The 17,917-nt window shown below is 31.4% G+C and overlaps 1 protein-coding gene across 12 annotated transcripts in view; it reads left to right on the top strand.

Moving 5' to 3' along the window:
- Nucleotides 1–17,917, top strand: part of Magi2 (membrane associated guanylate kinase, WW and PDZ domain containing 2) — a 1,272,989-nt gene that overhangs the window by 53,096 nt on the left and 1,201,976 nt on the right. The window lies entirely within an intron of this gene.

Below are 17,917 nucleotides of genomic sequence, written 5' to 3' on the forward strand. Positions count from 1 at the left end.
AAAAAGGAAACCCTAAAGAACTGATGAGCATTTGGATAGCCATGCTCATACAGTATGCATAAATATGCTGTTATTTATTATGTCGTTTAGTAAAATTACTTTCATCTCTGAGATGCAATTAGATGAGTTCAATGGAACAAATGCATTTTAAAATACTAGGAATTACAATATGTACTTTCACAAGAAAATATATATTTGCTGAAAATCAGTTCAGGAATGCTATTTTAATCATTGCAGTTTACATTTAAGGAATCCTGTAGTAAAGTTACAGGGCAAAGATTTTATTCTGTCACTGTTCTATACATGTATCCCTTTGAATATATGTTAACTGAGCTATAAATTACTTGCCTTTGTAGATAACTTTTTTTAACTTAAAAGATGAAATGTAGACTTAATACAATGGCTTTGTTGATAGAATGATTTATTCTCATAGTGTAATTGATTTTCCTAAAGTATTAATTTTTCTAAAGGTAATATTTTAATGCACATGTATACCTTGTATTTTATTCATACTTACAATGGAAGGTTGAAACATAATTTCACTAATTCTTTAATAGTATTCATTTTGGTAAAGTTGTCCTGCAGTTTTGCAATATGAGTCACTTTGTGAAACACTTTCCTCCTGCTCCCTGTATACATCTATTTATTGATCAGAAAAAAGGGAAGAATGGAGAAATATTGGGCTTGCATTGAGACTGCAGGGTAATAAAAATTCATAGTTCCTATTCTAACAACCTTTCCTAAGCTCATATGTTTTCCTATTTCTTATGAGATTAACTAAGATAGTATTAAAACATTCTTATAAATACTTTGAAATATAAATAGATAATGCTATATGAGAACTAAAACTATTGAGAAGTATGATTAACATAGATGTAGCAGACAGCAGCCTTATATATGGTAGTTGAAAAACTGTTTCCTTTAGGACTATTTACCTGGAAATTTTTCAAGGACTTGCTTAATATTTGTGGCAACTTTCATTTAAAAACTGTATTGGGTCATAATTCTTGAAAACATAACTTACTAAAACACAGAGGATGCATACTTTTGACAACAAACAGGGTACTTTAAAAATTAATTCTTAAACTGGATCACAATCAATTATCCAAAAGACACATGGAGAGAACCTCTGCAAATAGAATGTCTTTTAGGAGCACCCATTTGTCATCCTTAGTTTTTGTGTTCTGTCCTATATATGTATTTCCAGTATTATAATAACTATACCTAATCTTTATCTAGATACAGGTTGACTACTACAAATATTAACAATTATGCATCCAAATCTACCAATTTCTAGAAAGCCCCATATCTGGTGATTCCTTCATGAATTGAAGTAATACATTCAGCGAACATAAGTAGAGAACAGATTCAATGATTCTAAACAAGTAGTAGAAAAACAGAAAGCAAATTCCTGAACTCTGTTAGGAGAAAAAAAATTATTTGAACCTGAATATCTTGTATAAATTGGGTTCAGAGAAATTTGATTTGATCTCTAAGACAATAATAAAGTGTATTCATCAAGTTTTTATGTCCTTTGCACTTTGTTATGTATCAATTTTTCCATTTCTTTCTTTCTTTTTCCCCCCATTTTTGATTTCCTTGATAATACTTTGTCTTTCAAATCAGAGAAAAAGTAGATTGGGGAAAACATCACATAACCTATTGTTCAGACTAACAGTTAAATGAGCTAATAAAAACCCCACATATAAATTTGACAACCATTTAAAGGCAAATAGTAAACATGAATTTTCCATGGTTTGGATTTCCCTGATACTAGAAGGGATTTTACTGGTATGGAAATAATTGGTTTAAGTTTTATGGAAACAAATTCCTGTCTGGATGAATTAATCACTGATGCAAAACAGTGCTACAAAGTACTTATCCAAAGCTTGCATTGTTTAATTTTACTTGGCTGTTTTTTATCAGGACTATCTCAGGCTATAGTGACATTGACAGATTTTGGATATTTGTCTCCAGACATGCCTCTCACAAATATCAGGAGCCCCCTGACTATGGGACAATTATAGCCTTCTTTTCAGCCAGTAAAATCCAATAGGAAAATCTGGGCCTTAAGACAAAGAAGAGAAATGAGAAGCAGACCAAATAAACACTGAATAGTGTTCAATACTGAGCTGCTAAAACAGAAGAATTTAGTGTTGAACCTAAACTTACATGGGTAGGCTGCTTGGAGTCTTACTGCTTATTAATGAAATAGTAACTTAAAAGTCTGCTTGGAATCATTACTATTTAATTTAATGAAATAGTAACTTGAAATATATAGCCTTATTTCCAGTGTTAGATTAATTTTAAATTCAACATGTTTGCTTAAACTTCCAATGTCAGAGTCCTGTTAGATATTTTGTGAATAGTTGAATTTAGTGGCCCCTGATGACTTCATTGCTCTGCAGAGGCCACATGTTGTTGCCCTGTCTAAATTAGTTGCACAGGTCATTGTATCACTCCCAGAAAGCAGAGGAGCTTAGAAAGTGAATGCGACCAGAGACTTGCATAGAGGAAGAGTTGAATTTATATTTTATGCTAAAATAAATGTACCAAAGAGTTTAAAAGCAAAGACAACAAAATTAAAAAGCACATGAATGAAACTGTGTGAGAATAATCCCATTCTATTTCAATAAGAAGGGCATGCTAAGCATAAAAATGAAAGAAGATTTAGAGAATGTTCAAATAAATTTGATTATCTAAAAATTTGAAACTACTTTAAATAATAAAATACTATAAATGACATCCTGAAATAAGATATTTTCAATATATATGAGAGCTTTAAAGCTAATAAATTTAATAAATAGAAAGTTCTTTGAAATTTCCCAAAGGCATATAACCCCAAAGGCATGGGGAATGGGGGACAGGTGAGCAACAGGCAAAAAGGAACAACTTGTAAAACCAGAAATAAAAACAGCTTTTACAAATTAGTGGGTAAAATAATTACTAATAAAAACAAATGTGTGAGATCATTGTTAACTATCATATTAACAAAATAAAACAATGTTAGCAGTGAATTGGAATGTGGTAAGATCCATATATGTATGTACCCCTCAAGAGAATATAAAGTAAGCTTTTTTTACATGTTTACATTTTTTAACCCAACAACCCCAAAGTTAAGAAGCTTACCTGTAGAAATAATCAGCAATGCACCTAAATATTTATATAAAAATTATAATAAAATCTCATAGTAAATTTTAGCAATAGGAAAGGAGCTTAATAAGACCACAAACAGAAAATTTTACACAGATATTAAAAATGTTAATTTGAAGTCTATTAAATGACATGAAAATGTATCTTTTATAATTAAATGTGAAAACAGAAGAAAATCTATTAAATCTGATGTCTATTTTATTTTTTGTTGTACTGGGGCTCTAATCCTGGGCCTCATATAATAGGCAAACACTCTACACCTGAACTACACCTCTAGCCAATGAATTTTATGCCTAACATATACACACATGCACAAACACATATCCATATGTATGAAATCTGTGTACTAGTATATGCATACATTCAATAAGATAATATGCAAGGAATATACATAATGGATAACTCCTACAAAATAAGCTTTGTGGATAAAATTACTGTTTAATTTTCAAATTTAATAAAGCATATTTACATATAAAATTTTTGTAATAGAAAAATAATATTAGGAAAATAAGAAATACTATTTTATTGAAAACTTTAATAGTGATGAAGTCACATCAATGTTTATAGCAGTTCCATTCACAATAGCTAAACTATGGAACCAACCTATGTGTCCTTCAATAGATAAATGAATAAAGAAAATGTGTTATATATATATTCAATGGAATATTACTCAGCTTTAAAGAAGAATGAAATTACGGCATTTGCCAGTAAATGAACAGAGTTGGAGAATATCATGATAAGCAAAATAAGCCAATCCCCCAAAACCAAAGGCGGAATGTTTTTTCTAATATGCGGATACTAATTCACAAAGGGGTGGGGGGCACTACAGTAGAATAGAATTATCTTAGATTAGGTAGAGAAACTTGAAGGGAGGGGAGGAGAGGGCACGTGGGGATAGGAACTATAGTAGAAAGAAACAGACATTATCGGTTTATGTATACATGTGACTATATGACCAATGTCATTCTACATGTACACTCAGAAAAATGAGAAATCATATCCCATCTATGTATGATATATCAAAGTGCATAAATGCAGTTTACTGTCATGTATAACTAAATAAAACAAATTAAAAACTAGAGATCTAAAGAGAGAATTTTAATTCACATCATAATTTCTATTTCCAAAATGCTTATACTTGTAAATTTTATTTTTAAAGTGCATTTCAAGCAGTTAAACTTCAAGATATTTCACTCAGTAAATGTGATCTTTTGGTCATACTATCAGTTTTAAACAGCATAACCTTATATGAGTCATGCATGTATTTCTATTGAATAATAAGTTTTTAAAAACAATTTCCATTAGGCATTAAAATCAGAGTAGATGTTGTAAACACATGGAAAAATGTGAGTCATTGTAGTTTGTGTAGTCCCAACATGGTGTTTTCTGTGCCCCCCATGGAAAGAGAAGAGAAGTCATATCAGAAGACATGGTCACAAGAATTTATCCCTGTTACCTTTTATGTCACACTGTAGGATGATGAAGCTCTCCGGTTTTCAGGAACATGCCTATTTTCAGATACCAATCATAAACCTGACAACCATCATTTCACACAGTTTTATAACAAGTATCAAATTTTCTGTTGCAATTTTATACTTTCCTTTGATTATATAATTTTACACAATTACTATTTGTGCCCATTGCATAATTATGTAGGTTTCTGTTTACCAGCAATTTTATTTTCCTTTATCCAAAGTAAAGTCCTTAATTCTCGCACTTTTATATTTATTTCTAAGAAAGATGATCTAATTGATCTTTACTTTCTTTTCTTTATACTTTGGGGAAATTTTTATAACTTGCTCAGAGACCCTGGACCAACTCATTTGAATGGAATTTTTCAAGTAAATATCATCCAACTTAAGAAGCACATACTATCTACGCCATCTATGATGCTCAGAATATACTACAGCTAAGACTGAATTCTTTTTTCTCAGAATTTCACATTGCTATCTATTCAGAAAGTTTAAGTGCAATAAACGAAAAGAATAAAACTTTCAGAACACATTTATGTTTTAAATAGTCTATATTATTCAAGGGATTGTTATTTTTAGTCTGTAAAGTGTTTTGTTTTCACTCTTATTTGGAGTTTTAGAAATTTAGTTTGCTTCCATTCTAGAGAAATTAAACCCTGAGAAGAAGTGAGAAAGACTGCTTGGAAAATGTGTAGTGATAGCTTTTGAATTATTTTGATATAAAATACTGCCCTTTAAAGCAATTCTATGTTAAAAAAATACAAGATCAATATTTTTAAAATGAATAAAGGAGGCATGAGGTGGCCTCAGGATGGAGGCTGTGCACAGGGTTGAATATGTGTATGAAACATTCTAGGCCAGTGTTTCAAATATCTACTCTATAACCTGGTTGTACAATGAGAGCCATTTTTTTTTTCTGCACTACAATTGTGTATCCCTGGACAAGACTTATTTATGGCATACTACATCTGTATAAGATTGTCAAAAGTAACAAGTCACTGTATGCAAGTGCATCCCACCTTGATATCACAACCAAGAAAAGGGAAGAAACAGAAACCAGCAGTCAGTGAGATGAATTGTGACAAAAGGCTGCCTAACTCTTCACTCTTATTTCTGTCTACACGAATTATCACAGGAGTAAAAGCACATCAGATATTTCAAGTCCATGAGGACAGTCAAGCTCCTTCTGCAGACTGGCAAAGATCAAAGGGTACCTACCTGAGCACAAGGACTCAAATTGTTACCTCATATGCACAGGAGAACACACATGAGTTGCCTGAGACATATGAGAATCATTGTCTAGAGTCTCAGCTCTCACCCCATGGAAACATCCTGCAAAGAATCAGGTTACAACCCTTGCCACCTTCCACCTGTCTATGTTAGGGCTACTGAACAAGCAAGTGGCTTCCAGTCTTAGTGAGGAACTCCTATATACCAGTGACCCTGGCATCAGTTCAAACATGCACATTGGGAATACATGACATGGTTAATAAGTAGGAATTCTCCAACCGGATGATCATTCCTTTTTTTTTAAAGCCAGATGAAGAAACAATCCCATTTGAAGGCCATGGCTCATAGAAGTTCTATAGACACAGGGATTTTCCTGGTACCACATAGGTCTGAAAAAAATGGAGCATAACAGTTATCTGTGACATCTAAGTTATCTTATGGATGCAAACTGTATGCCTGGAGTCAAAACAATAAAATGTGGCCAGGTAAAATACTTGTAGATACTCAACTTGCTGGAGGAAACAGAGATGCTCAAGTAAGAAAGTCTCATCGAATTCCACTTAGAAAGTAAATTATTGGTTGGCATGGTGGCATTCTCCTGTAATCCCTACTATTCCAGAGGCTTAGGCAATTCGACCCTAATTTCAAGAGGAAACTTGTAAACATAGCAAAACCCTAAACAACTTAGTGTGGCCCTGTCTCAAAAAATAATTTAAAAAGGGACTAGGGACATAGCTCAGTGGTAAAGTGCCTCTGGGTTCAATCCTAAATACCAAAAAGAAAAGAAAAAGAATAAAAATAAATTATTATTAATATGAAACAAACAGTTCCCTTAAGATCTCTTATAAAAGGATGCACATAAGGCAAGAAATTTGCTTCCAAATGATAATGTACTGAAATCAGTAGTGATTGTATTCAGTGCAGGTACCTAAGAATCAGAATTTATCTTATCTGGCTTCTTCCAGATATGGGTTAATTTCTTATAAACTTTATTTGTAACATTTATTTCCCATCCAAGTATAGCTATATCAAAGGGTAATAAAATATTATAGAATTATAAGTTTTTTGGAAAATTAGAAATTGATTTTGTTTTACCCAGATGAATCACTACATGAAAAGGGAAAAAATAAGAAAGATAATTTTTAAAAAAAGTTTTATCAGAAGCCCCCCCTTTCCCTTAAATATTGGGTGTTATATTTGGTAATTACCATTTTACTTATATAGCCTGTCTGATGTAGTCCTTGAACTATTGTTCCTGGAGCCTATTGTTATGAAATTCTACCATTTAAGTCTTTATAATAAAAGAGCAAAATGAGAAAATTCATCTTTGCTACCATTTAATGAAACATTTCAACTACCATCACATTCCATAGTAATTTAAAGATTATTATCAAATTTCTAGCTAAGCAGATACTGCCAATAGATACTAGTAGAGGAAAAGAGGCCAGGGTATTGTTTTATGAAAAGAACAAAGAACTCTTCTAGTTTATGTCTCTGTGTTGTAATTTATGAGAGTAGAGAAAAAATTATCATTGAGTTCTAGTATAATATGTGTGTTAAATATATTTTCTCTATCAGCCATAGTCTTTTTTGGTGAATGGTCCCTCAGCTCATCCTTGAAGAACACCACAGTGTTCCCTTCATTCCTGCCTTGGTAAAATGTGATATTTATTATTGGTAAAAAAAAAAAAGTGTGCTTTTTGAATTCAGAAAATTGAAGTTAGGCCCTGGAAAATATGGTTTAAAAGCAAGACAATGAAAATTGAGTAAAGGTACTTGCTTTTTGAGTACTTTATCTTTTCCCCTTTCTTTTAACCATTTTTTTTCTCCAAAGGATTTACAGCAAAGCCTAACTTGCCACAGCAATGATGGAATCTAAAGTCAGAGCCATTTCTGTATTTTCGTTTACCTTTTAGTTTAATTTGAGTCTTTGTACAAGTCATAATGCATCTTCATTTTGATGTATTACTCAACCTACATTTGCAAAATTTATGGATTATTTCATTAAGCCAGCTTTTCTCTGTTTCATCTAAAGTACAGAAATGAGCCTGGTTTTCAACCATTTTGCATATTATCTGATGACCTTATGCTGTAATTTGGTATCTCTGTTCATTCATTCAGTATGTCATCCTGGACATCTTGACTCCTGGCTGTTCTGAAATCTCTCAGATTTCTTTGCATATAAAACTGATAAAAATAAGCAAGTCCTATGAAGAGGGTAGAAGTTGTCATTAGATCATAATTTCTGTAGATACATTTCCTGTGTTAAGTTTCAAGCTTTATGCCAAGTAAGATGTTGAATACTGTAACTTGGGTGTTCATCTGGGCCATGAGACCCTGACAGAATGATGGCTGAGGATTCTGTACGTAGTCTAGTGTAACACTATTGGTAATCCACGGTGGAGAGGTTAGAAACATCTGTCACTCCTTTATTGTATCTTGTAGGCTGAAGCTAAGCTTTCTCTCTCTTTACCAAGACTTTGCTGATATGGATTATGACTTTGACTTCTCGGAATCCATGCTTTGACTTATAAAAAGGGAATTGCACTGAATTTTGCTCTCAGATGAGAATCTTTACAGATGGTGCTTTGATTTGGCAATTGTCACATACCATAGTTGCAGAAAGACAGTTTCTCCAGCTCTTCTCAAAATTTCCACTCTACTTTTACTTGACAATTTTTCTACATCCCCTCCTTCATCACATGTAGAAAACAAAACTTCCTTGATATCATTTGTGAACATAATTTATAATTGACCTCTTAAATGAAGCAGGATCACTACTTCATGTCCAGGGGCATTGAATATTTTATCCAACCAAAACGTGCATTCTTTCCTTAAATGTTTAAGCCACTTTGCCACAAAATTCTAACATTTTTCAGATGGAAAAAGATCATACTTTGATTGAGTTATGCAGGGTTGTCCATCTTGGAATAAAATATAATTATGCCTGAGGATTTAGTTCTGCTTAGTATGGTCCCTCCATAGAGGAATTGAATGCTGAGTTTTGAGTTCTAGTCAATCAAATGGACTTTGGAGTTATGTAACCACAGACTTACAAAGGGTAATTTTATCAATGCAAGATGACCAGTGTCATATGGAATATTCCTTAACTATTTTTATTTACTATCTTCTTTGTACCAAATCTGAATCCCAAATTACAAATTCTTATTTTCAATGTTTTTATGGACCTTTGGGCATTGAATTTATACTTAATACTTAAAATAATACTTATTGCATTTAAGTAAAATATACTTATTTATAGGAGATTATAAACCATGAAAATCCTATTCTGTTTTTGTTCATGACCATATCCTGAATGCCTAGAACAGTTCTTGTCACTTAAGTAGATATTCACTTTTAATCAAACATCATGATTTTTTTCTAGGCCAGTTAGAAATAATTATCTTAAAATCTCGGAGATTATATTTTTTCAAAGTTATTAGAAAATAAAGAATTTTTGATACATATAGTTTTTAAAATAGAAGAATGCTATCCACACAGAAATTATTTAAAGATACACTTCATGATATGGTATTTACTACTAAATAGTTAATAGAGTGAAAATCAAGAACAATAACCACCAAAAAGTCAATACAATGCAAAATAATACCAGCATGGTGACAAGTAAATGTCTTTACTCTTTCAAGTATGATTTTGTTTGATATCAGAAATTTGATTTTTCTATAGGAATTTTGCAATTTAGCTATTCCACAGGGAATTTTGAGATATATGACTATAATTTTTCTATGGCATGCCAACAATAGTCCTTATGAAATAACACAAATTTAAAATTTTTCTGCATTTCAATTAATATTGAAAGTAAAAATATGGAATATTATAATTTATTGGTCAATAATGTATGTGAATGGAAGATGTGCATCTCACTTTTTAACATGTTAAGTACTTTAATTATCAATATAAATATCCTGCAGTGTCTCAAGAAATGTTAAAATTAGTTCTTTATTTAAATGAATATTATTTAAGTTCTTCTATAAAAAGTTTTCCTACATATACAATAGAACTCTAAAATTTCTGAATTTTTAATAAGCATGCCAGAATTTAAATATTCAGGAAAATATTATCCCAAATATTCAAATGTACTAAATTATCAGGTTATATACTTATTAATAATACCATTGCTTTGAGTAATGATTACCCTAATTACATGTATGAAGACACGAATAATGTGAATATACTTGTATACAACCAGAGATATTAAAAATTGTGCTCTATATGTGTAATATGAATTGTAATGCATTATGTTGTCATATAAAACAAATTATAAAAATTTAAAAACAATAATAGCATTGCTAAAAATCCTTTTATGAAATTATTATTATTATTATTTTTATACTTGTGTTCTGCTTTGGGCCAAAACTACAAATGATTTATTAAAATGACTTGGTATATGTGGCTTCTAAGGTTGGATCTGATTTGATTTCAAGACATACTAGAAATTAGTTTTTTGGTTCAGACTCTGATGTAAGCTTGGTTATTATTTTTCTTATTCACCTTTCTCATAAAAGTGGAATGTACAATGTGAACTACATGACCTCCTAGCCTGTGAAACCATTTTCCTTTCTGTGAAGTTCATTATTGAGTCAAAAGGTGAGGTTGATCCTGTCTAAATCTTATTATAAAATAAAAATGATCAGCTTAATTGCATTTATACATTTTAATTTACCAAGCTTTTAATGCTGTTCACTTTAAAAATGAATTAACCCTGTAATGTCCAGTCTGAATTGACTTTTCTAATGGACTAAGAATGTTATGGACAAAAATCTATCATATTTTTTGTAGGTTTCAGATGACAATTAGCCAAGTTTATAGTTTTCTAAGTACTGGTATATGTTGTACTCTTAAATTTTTTATGGATATTTGCATGTTTTTTTACTGAGATGTTACTTTGGTTTGAAGCGAAAATAAGTTTATTTTATGACAGATTTAATTTGACTCTAGTTATTGATAACTTAATTGTTATTAACTATTCATCAACAATAAGGATTAGAGCTTTAAAAATCGAATTTGCATACTTTAAAAAACTAACCACATATTGCATTAAGATAAATGTATAATCTTCATAGAAAAAAACTATACCAAACAAAAGAAAAAGCTATGATATTGAATCTAGAAATGAAAGTAGATATATTCAGATTTCATTGACAGCCTGATTTCACACTGTACCTTTCTTCATGTGTCATCATCAAGAAAATCGGATGTTATGATTTTAGGTTGAAGGAATAGTATTATTATCTGGTTAACCACCACACATAATTTTTAGTACTTTGAGATTGTTAAAGGTTTCAATTTGATTGTGGAAGGACACATTCAGACCACAGCAGTCAGGTAGTGGAGAAGTGGAATTGTCCCCTGATGTGTTACATAAACTTAATTACATGAAGAAATGAGAAATCTCAACAATGAATTTTTTATCCTGACATCTTAGAATAAATACAGCTTGGCTGCTCACTCTCATTCATTGATTTAGAGTATTGGTCACACTGTTAAGAAGAGTAAGCATAAAGGCTCTTTAAAAAAAAAAAACTTGTTATAATGAGTCTTGTTGCTTTGGCTTTGCTGTCAATCACAACCAAATGTTTCCTTTTTTTAACCCCAGTGTAAACAATTCGACACTCTGAACTTTCACCTGAGATTGCTAATCACACATTTCATTTCAAAATTTTGAATCCAAATTTTTATCATGCTAATATTTGTTAGTTATTAATATAACTATACTCACAAAAAGTCCATATTCTTTTAACCATTTGTGGGCTTAAGCACACAGTCAGCTTCTCAATATGGATTTGTTAAATACATCCCTATGTGTCATTTCTTTCAGATTTTCTTGTCCATTTTAACTTAATTACAAACATTTTACTAATAAGTTTAATCATTATACTTAGGATCAATGCACTTATATAAGTTATTATTAATAGAGTTGTCATTGCTTTTAAGATCTCAGTGTTGAAGAGAAAACAGAGTAAGATTTTTTTTTCTACTTTGGAAATGCTTGTTTACTTCTTTCCTCATAGCTTAAAATGCAGTGATGATAAATATTATACAATCATAATCACCCTGTTTCTGAGAAGGTTATTTTTTCTTGAAAGATAATAAAATACACTTTAAGGTCAAAAATAAGGAAAATAGATACCTATACCATGTGTACTCCAGAGAGTATTTTAATCCTTAGATCTAAAAGTAATGTTAAATACAATAGATATTCTGCCTTCACTAATTCTGTAATAAAAGTGTGGGTGAAACTATCTTTAAACTCAAACATAAGCTGACATTTAAAGTCACTTTATTTTAAAGCATTTTCACAACACTCAACCATTATTCCATTCCTACTCCTGAAGGAATATAATCCAAATTTACTAATGTTGTTAAATAGTACTCCAGATTCAGAAACCACCCCCTTATTTTTTTATTATAGCCTTCCATTTTTGCAAGCTTGCACATTACAGCTTCAATAGAGGACTTACTGCCTCTAGTCCATTACAGCATTCCATTTATTACATTTTATGTACATGTGCTGTTTTGTACTAGTACAAAAAGTTTTAGTATGTGTATATCTTTTTAAAGTTCTTTTAAACTTGCTCTTGACTATAATACTACAAAGAAAATAATCACTGCTAGTTCAACTAAAACTCCTATTTTCCTATAAATTTGCATGGAAATTTTTTTTCTTGTTAATTATCAGTTTAATAAAACTATATTCTCAAAAAGGTATATAGTCATAGAGTCTAGTTGAAAATTATCTGTGAAATAATATGCTGTTTAAATATTTGAGAAAAAGTAGATTTTTTACCTATATAAAATTGTTCAGTATGTTTCTCTAGTTTTGAAATTTCCATAACTAATACAGACAAAATCTTTTTTATCCTACATATTTACAAAAGGTTAAAATGTCCTAAAAAATTCCTTTACTGAAAACCCATTGTTCAATTTATAGGCCATCTTTACTGAAGTGTGATTGACAAACAAAAAAATATATATACTTAATATATACAACATGGTGTATTTCAAGATAAGTATATTCTCATGAAACAGTCACTAAAAGTATAAATAGCTATCTAGTAAAAATTATATGGAAATTCTTTTTTTAATACTCTGGATGCTTTACCCAATGCTCATAATTAAACTATTTTATAACAAATTACCTATAATTTTAAAGGAAATTAATTGAGAATTGGTTCAATGGCAGATAATCCAACAATAATTGTTATTTGGTCTAATCTGTTGTTTTGCACTGTCTTTTACAGAAATGCAACCCTTTCATCCTGGGAGTTCACCCAGGAAAACAAAACAAAATAATGGAACTTAAGGCCAACTTGCAGCTAATGCTTCCAATATCACTGAATTCTTCCCCTGTTCTGACCAATTGGTCAACTAAGTCTGGTGACCAGAAATTATATATGGTTATGTTTATCAACATTTTCTAATATGATTCAATTTTTATATTTTATAGAAATTATTTTCTACCATGAGTTGGTATAAATATTCACCTCTTTCTCTTGTTCTGGGTTTTGTTGTTTGATTTTAGCCACTTAACTTTTTAACATACTTGAAAACTGTCTTTATGTATAATGTAAACAGATGCATGGGGTTTTTCTTTTGATTGTTTACTCCCAAGCTATTATATTTACACACACACACACACACACACACACACATACAATACACATAAAATGTGTGAGTAGACACCTGTCAGTTTCTATAACATATTTATATTTTTTATTCATTTAAAAAATTTTATTGCATTATTTGGTATATCAAAAAAATTGCTATTGTTTTATTATTATCACTAATAGAAATCCTTGTAATAACTCATTATTTAAAATTATTCAGTATTTGGGTTGCTATATCAGGTTAAGAAAGCATTCGTTTGTTTCTCCTGTGATGACCAAATGATTATTTTTGCAGCTGTCAAAATAAACAGATGTATTTTTTTCTTTCTCTTGAGGTTAAATATTTCTATTAATGTATTTTTAATATTAAACTGTCTTTGCATTTTTGGCCATGATGGATTTTTTAATATGGACAACATTAGTGAACATAAATATAAAACTAATAACTGCAATCTTTGGATCTTTGGAGAAGTAAAAATTGTTTTTTTGTGTGATTTTTAAATTCTCTACAATTCTTAGAGATAATTATGTAATGAATCAATTAAATCACAGAATTCATTTAAGGACTATATGAATCATGTATCACAGATAATAGGTTTATCTTTAGCTCTATGACTAGGTGCTTTAAAATTCACTTTTATAAATGTATTAATAATGCTAATATGGCATTGAACTAATCATAAATGTTTTCTGAATGCTCATGTTATCTATGCTTATGGTATTTCTAAGAATTCTGAGTTCAATTAAAGAGAACACAATCTATGAATATTTATTTTACGGTGTAAATTCAAAGCATGCTGAATAAAGCATCCTGAGCCTTCCTTTGTGGGGAGAACCTTTACAGATCAAAACAAAAGTAATTGGACTAATGGAGCAATATCTTGTGGCAGAGATGAAAGCACTATTGGTCCTGGACTCATAAAACTGTTCCCTAACTCTTTAAGTATACTCCTCAAAAGTTAGTGTCAAAAATGTTTTCAGGGGCTGGGGATGTGGCTCAAGCGGTAGCGCGCTCGCCTGGCATGCGTGCGGCCCGGGTTCGATCCTCAGTACCACATACCAACAAAGATGTTGTGTCCGCCGAAAACTAAAAAATAAATATTAAAATTCTCTCTCTCTGTCTCTCTCTCTCTGTCTCTCTCACTCTCTCTTTAAAAAAAATGTTTTCAATTTCTCATTTCAGTACTCTCATGTTGAAAATTAAATTCTGATTTTTTTCAGATATTCTGCAAACAATTTAGAAACTATTTTACATTGCTCAAGAAACTGGTATATTAGATATTTTTCTGATCTTTTAAAGTGTGTGACATCTTTTAAAGTTACATTTAAAGAAATGAAGGTACATCATTCAAAGGTTTACAATCCATGAAGTGCTAAAGATCAAGGGGCAAGTCTATAAGCCATAGTAGCATGCTCAATCATTGCATTATGATTATAGTTCTAATATGAAGGAATATATTCTAATAGGGTTATTGCATAGTCAATTTTTACTTATTGAATATAATCATAATTTTTACATGTATTTAGCAGTGACTATGCATCAAGAACCTCACCATCATTATGTGTATATCAACTTGTTTAACCCTCACATAAACCATTGAATTGACATGATTATTCCCCTTATGGACATAGGAATTTTAGGAAAAATATTTTGAATAGTTTCCCCAGGTTAACCAGTAGATAAAAGATAGAGCTGTGATTCAAGTAGCTGGGCTGCAGATCACATGGTCTTAACCCTATGTTGGAATTCTGTCTGGCTGCTGGTAACCCAAATGTTGTGATACAATGAGACTGATATCATGAAATTCTAATGATGCATACTAAATTTTAGAAATTCATATACTATATTTTGGGGGGAAATAAAGAGGAAAATTATCTTCTGTTTGATAAAACTGCTTTGATCCATTCTTTTCTATAATGAATTTGAGCTTGAGTAAAACTCCCACCAGATTATGAGTCTAAGAAACTTCTGTCTTTTTTAAATAAAATATTCAACATAAAATAAATGTAAAAGACAGTGAGATTCCTGTCTACATAAGCAATTTATTGTTGAGCATATAAAGGTAAGATTTAAATTCAAGATGAGATTGGGAATTATTTCTCCCTCAGCTTGCCAAAAGCTTTTGGACTGTCACAGAGGATGGACTGAAAGAAATACTGCCTCTCCCTGTTCCCCAATAGTGTCAGGATCAACATCAATGTTGTCATGATGGAAAAGAACATTTAAATTATATTTACTGGAGAACAAGTATGAAGGGGGAGACCAGGCAAGCGTTATAAAATGTCTATTTCGATTTACTAGTAATCTTTAATGTACTTTGTTACAACTAAGATTAACACATTTACAATACAATAACATGTTTACAATGGAAATATTCAAAACTGAAAGAAGAATGCTCTAAGTAACACATTTTGATTGAGCACTTAGTACTTTGTCAAAAATCTTCCCACTCCCAGTCTCACATGGTCTTCACTCATGTCCTCATTTTACCAAGTTTGCAGATTCTCTGTAAGAAACTCTGAACTCATATCCATCCCGCCTAATCTCAAGTCTGGTGGATTACAGTTATTTTCACCAGGATCATTAATCATTTACTGATCTCTATGGGCCTTTATGTATCTTGGATGAACAGATACTGCCTAAGGGAAGAGAGGAAGACAGAGGTTCTATCATATCCTCCTGAAGATTGGTGCATGTTAGTCCTTGCAGGACGTATCTAAGTATGAAAGCATACTTCCAGTGTCTCTAAGTATCAAAGAGAGAAAGTACGTGATCTAAACGTGAGCCAAACTTTATTATCTATGGCATATGAACTGAGGTCTCTAGACAATGTTAAGTAGGATCTGGAAGTCATTATAAAATGAGGCTATTATAAATGTCCCTTTAGAAAATCAGCAGAAAGATTATAAAAAAGAATAATCCTTTATATTATTCTTTTATATTATTATATGTCTATTGTACATCAAGGCTGACGGTGGAGGGAGGGATCAATGACACATGCAGTAATATCAGGATTACTGTTTTAACATCACTTCAGACAAGCGGCACCAATTTCTGGTTGAGTATATGGTGTTGAGTCCTCACACCTGAAAAATGTTAAATGAAACTGGTAACTCGAGACTCACAGACAGAACAATTTTAACTCTAAAGGCACTTCTAACTCCAGTTTGATCAGTGACATAGTCTGAATTATAAACTTTATAAAAAAGAGAATAGTCCATTATTGCCAGATATATACTGTACAAAAAATAATTACTTTAAAATCCATAATAATGCTTAATAAACAGCTATTGTTTGAAATTAGTATTCTGTTCATGGTATGCATATAGTTAATTTTAAATATATTTTTAAAATTTTAAATATTTTAAATCAGTGTGTTTTCTTAATTAAGCCAAATGACACCCTCTTCTGAGAGGAGTTTCTGAGTTCTGCTTCCCTTATGTGTCTGCCTAAGCGACTTCTCATTCAGATACAAATAAGACCATTCAGATATTCTTGTAATCAATTTTTAAAAGATTAAATGCTAAAAATAAAAGATTAAACTAAAAATCCAAAGTAGTGTTAAATGCAAATCCAAAACAGCAATAATGGAAAATGAGAACTAGGCTTCAAATGAGGTCTTATTTGAAATCACTAGGACCATACCAGTAACCCTCAACCACCCTGCAGGGCTATACACTAGAGTTGATAACATGTTGTCTGGTTCAAGACCTAATGGACACGAGCAAGGGCAGTCCTTCTTCAGTGTGGCTCTTCATTTTGCTCACCAGAAAGGATAATCTCTTTTGCTAGGAATGGCTATAAAAAGCAAAATGCTTAACATCTTTGTTAGAGCACAGAAAAGGAAGCAGAAAAGAAAATGAGGAAAGGGAAGACATAGTTATTAAAAGAGGGCAAAGTTTTGAAGTACTTAAGAGTTGCAGAGGCAAGAAATTTTTGAGAAAGAGCAGAAAACGGTATGAATGGAAACCCACTGGAATCCTGCAGTCTGGGGTGCTAGGACAGGGACGCAGCCTCAGATGTGTCACAAAGACTGGCCTCACTGTGCTGCAGTGAGGGACCAGCAAAAGGTTTCATGAAGGGGTTGGTGTTGTGGCCTGGCACACAGGGCTTTTCAAAGTCGAGTGCACATTTCACACTGCAGCCATCATCCCTACATTGTACCAGATTACATTGTTTATTAAAATATAAAAATATTCAATACCACTTACAAACTTTCTTCTCCTGTGAAGCTATGAATGTTTCACAGATGAAGGAGTTAATTTCCAATTATGGTTTACTGTTGCTTTTAAAAATAAATATAGATCTTATATTCCCCTGTATTTTCCAATAGGGTTCATATTTTGCAGTTAGAAAGATAGTTAATAAATATATTTTGAAATAATCTCTAAACTGTGTTAACAATATACATTGTGATCAGTAACATAAAGACC

This window comes from Ictidomys tridecemlineatus, chromosome 2 (genome assembly GCF_052094955.1).
Source record: "Ictidomys tridecemlineatus isolate mIctTri1 chromosome 2, mIctTri1.hap1, whole genome shotgun sequence".
In the NCBI taxonomy this organism is placed as follows: domain Eukaryota; kingdom Metazoa; phylum Chordata; class Mammalia; order Rodentia; family Sciuridae; genus Ictidomys; species Ictidomys tridecemlineatus.